The 2,500-nt window shown below is 48.1% G+C and overlaps 1 protein-coding gene and 10 non-coding genes across 11 annotated transcripts in view; all 11 read right to left on the bottom strand.

Moving 5' to 3' along the window:
- The window catches only part of LOC129447580 (uncharacterized), a 253,528-nt gene that overhangs the window by 63,036 nt on the left and 187,992 nt on the right, over positions 1–2,500 (bottom strand). The gene's annotated exons all lie outside the window — the stretch shown is intronic.
- LOC141357738 (5S ribosomal RNA) lies at positions 4–122 on the bottom strand. Its single transcript, XR_012364225.1, has one exon. It is a non-coding gene; the product is annotated as a 5S ribosomal RNA (ribosomal RNA).
- Positions 264–382, bottom strand: LOC141358571 (5S ribosomal RNA). The gene has a single exon (XR_012365068.1). It is a non-coding gene; the product is annotated as a 5S ribosomal RNA (ribosomal RNA).
- Positions 512–630, bottom strand: LOC141355043 (5S ribosomal RNA). Its single transcript, XR_012361471.1, has one exon. It is a non-coding gene; the product is annotated as a 5S ribosomal RNA (ribosomal RNA).
- On the bottom strand, positions 751–869 carry LOC141358544 (5S ribosomal RNA). The gene has a single exon (XR_012365040.1). It is a non-coding gene; the product is annotated as a 5S ribosomal RNA (ribosomal RNA).
- Positions 1,011–1,129, bottom strand: LOC141357161 (5S ribosomal RNA). Its single transcript, XR_012363643.1, has one exon. It is a non-coding gene; the product is annotated as a 5S ribosomal RNA (ribosomal RNA).
- On the bottom strand, positions 1,270–1,388 carry LOC141355042 (5S ribosomal RNA). Its single transcript, XR_012361470.1, has one exon. It is a non-coding gene; the product is annotated as a 5S ribosomal RNA (ribosomal RNA).
- Positions 1,530–1,648, bottom strand: LOC141355041 (5S ribosomal RNA). Its single transcript, XR_012361469.1, has one exon. It is a non-coding gene; the product is annotated as a 5S ribosomal RNA (ribosomal RNA).
- On the bottom strand, positions 1,777–1,895 carry LOC141357414 (5S ribosomal RNA). The gene has a single exon (XR_012363901.1). It is a non-coding gene; the product is annotated as a 5S ribosomal RNA (ribosomal RNA).
- Positions 2,025–2,143, bottom strand: LOC141355039 (5S ribosomal RNA). The gene has a single exon (XR_012361468.1). It is a non-coding gene; the product is annotated as a 5S ribosomal RNA (ribosomal RNA).
- On the bottom strand, positions 2,273–2,391 carry LOC141357441 (5S ribosomal RNA). Its single transcript, XR_012363928.1, has one exon. It is a non-coding gene; the product is annotated as a 5S ribosomal RNA (ribosomal RNA).

Raw genomic sequence — 2,500 nt, 5'->3', positions numbered from 1 at the left:
AAATTCTTACAGCACCTGGTATTCCCAGGCGGTCTCCCATCCAAGTACTAACCAGGCCCAACCCTGCTTGGCTTCCGAGATCAGACGAGAGCGGGCGTGCTCAGGGTGGTGTGGCCGTAAGCGAGCGCTGACTCGATTCGAGAGCCACTTCAAGACTAATGTGGCAACGCCATGCCATCGGCGAACGCTTACAGAAAGGATGCATTTCTGGAAAAAAATTATATGAATAAATAATTAAATAATTAATTAAATAAAGAATTAAATGCTTACAGCACCTGGTATTCCCAGGCGTTCTCCCATCCAAGTACTAACCAGGCCCGACCCTGCTTGGCTTCCGAGATCAGATGAGAGCGGGCGTGCTCAGGGTGGTGTGGCCGTAAGCGAGCGCTGACTCGATTCGAGAGCCACTTCAAGACTAATGTGGCAACGCCATGCCATCGGCGAACGCTTACAGAAAGGATGCATTTCTGGAAAAAAATTATATGAATAAATAATTAAATAATTAATTAAATGCTTACAGCACCTGGTATTCCCAGGCGGTCTCCCATCCAAGTACTAACCAGGCCCGACCCTGCTTGGCTTCCGAGATCAGACGAGAGCGGGCGTGCTCAGGGTGGTGTGGCCGTAAGCGAGCACTGATTCGATTCGAGAGCCACTTCAAGACTAATGGGCGAACGCCATGCCATCGGCGAACGCTTACAGAAAGGATGCATTTCTGGAAAAAATTATATGAATAAATAATTAATTAAATGCTTACAGCACCTGGTATTCCCAGGCGGTCTCCCAACCAAGTACTAACCAGGCCCGACCCTGCTTGGCTTCCGAGATCAGACGAGAGCGGGCGTGCTCAGGGTGGTGAGGCCGTAAGCGAGCGCTGACTCGATTCGAGAGCCACTTCAAGACTAATGTGGCAACGCCATGCCATCGGCGAACGCTTACAGAAAGGATGCATTTCTGGAAAAAAATTATATGAATAAGTAATTAAATAATTAATTAAATAAAGAATTAAATGCTTACAGCACCTGGTATTCCCAGGAGGTCTCCCATCCAAGTACTAACCAGGCCCGACCCTGTTTGGCTTCCGAGATCAGACGAGAGCGGGCGTGCTCAGGGTGGTGTGGCCGTAAGCGAGCGCTGACCCGATTCGAGAGCCACTTCAAGACTAATGTGGCAACGCCATGCCATCGGCGAACGCTTACAGAAAGGATGCCTTTCTGGAAAAAATTTTATGAATAAATAATTAAATAATTAATTAAATAAAGAATTAAATGCTTACAGCACCTGGTATTCCCAGGCGGTCTCCCATCCAAGTACTAACCAGGCCCGACCCTGCTTGGCTTCCGAGATCAGACGAGAGCGGGCGTGCTCAGGGTGGTGTGGCCGTAAGCGAGTGCTGACTCGATTCGAGAGCCACTTCAAGACTAATGTGGCAATGCCATGCCATCGGCGAACGCTTACAGAAAGGATGCATTACTGGAACAAAATTATATGAATAAATAATTAAATAATTAATTAAATAAAGAATTAAATGCTTACAGCACCTGGTATTCCCAGGCGGTCTCCCATCCAAGTACTAACCAGGCCCGACCCTGCTTGGCTTCCGAGATCAGACGAGAGCGGGCGTGCTCAGGGTGGTGTGGCCGTAAGCGAGCGCTGACTCGATTCGAGAGCCACTTTAAGACTAATGTGGCAACGCCATGCCATGTGCGAACGCTTACAGAAAGGATGCATTTCTGGAAAAAATTATATGAATAAATAATTAAATAATTAATTAAATGCTTACAGCACCTGGTTTTCCCAGGCGGTCTCCCATCCAAGTACTAACCAGGCCCGACCCTGCTTGGCTTCCGAGATCAGACGAGAGCGGGCGTGCTCAGGGTGGTGTGGCCATAAGCGAGTGCTGACTCAATTCGAGAGCCACTTCAAGACTAATGTGGCAACGCCATGCCATCGGCGAACGCTTACCGAAAGGATGCATTTCTGGAAAAAAATTATATGAATAAATAATTAAATAATTAATTAAATGCTTACAGCACCTGGTATTCCCAGGCGGTCTCCCATCCAAGTACTAACCAGGCCCGACCCTGCTTGGCTTCCGAGATCAGACGAGAGCGGGCGTGCTCAGGGTGGTGTGGCCGTAAGCGAGTGCTGACTCGATTCGAGAGCCACTTCAAGACTAATGTGGCAACGCCATGCCATCGGCGAACGCTTACAGAAAGGATGCATTTCTGGAAAAAAATTATATGAATAAATAATTAAATAATTAATTAAATGCTTACAGCACCTGGTATTCCCAGGCGGTCTCCCATCCAAGTACTAACCAGGCCCGACCCTGCTTGGCTTCCGAGATCAGACGAGAGCGGGCATGCTCAGGGTGGTGTGGCCGTAAGCGAGCGCTGACTCGATTCGAGAGCCACTTCAAGACTAATGTGGCAACGCCATACCATCGGCGAACGCTTACAGAAAGGATGCATTTCTGGAAAAAAATTATATGAATAAA

Source organism: Misgurnus anguillicaudatus, chromosome 21 (genome assembly GCF_027580225.2).
Source record: "Misgurnus anguillicaudatus chromosome 21, ASM2758022v2, whole genome shotgun sequence".
NCBI classification, from domain to species: domain Eukaryota; kingdom Metazoa; phylum Chordata; class Actinopteri; order Cypriniformes; family Cobitidae; genus Misgurnus; species Misgurnus anguillicaudatus.
This window is presented reverse-complemented; position numbering and strand designations above follow the sequence as displayed.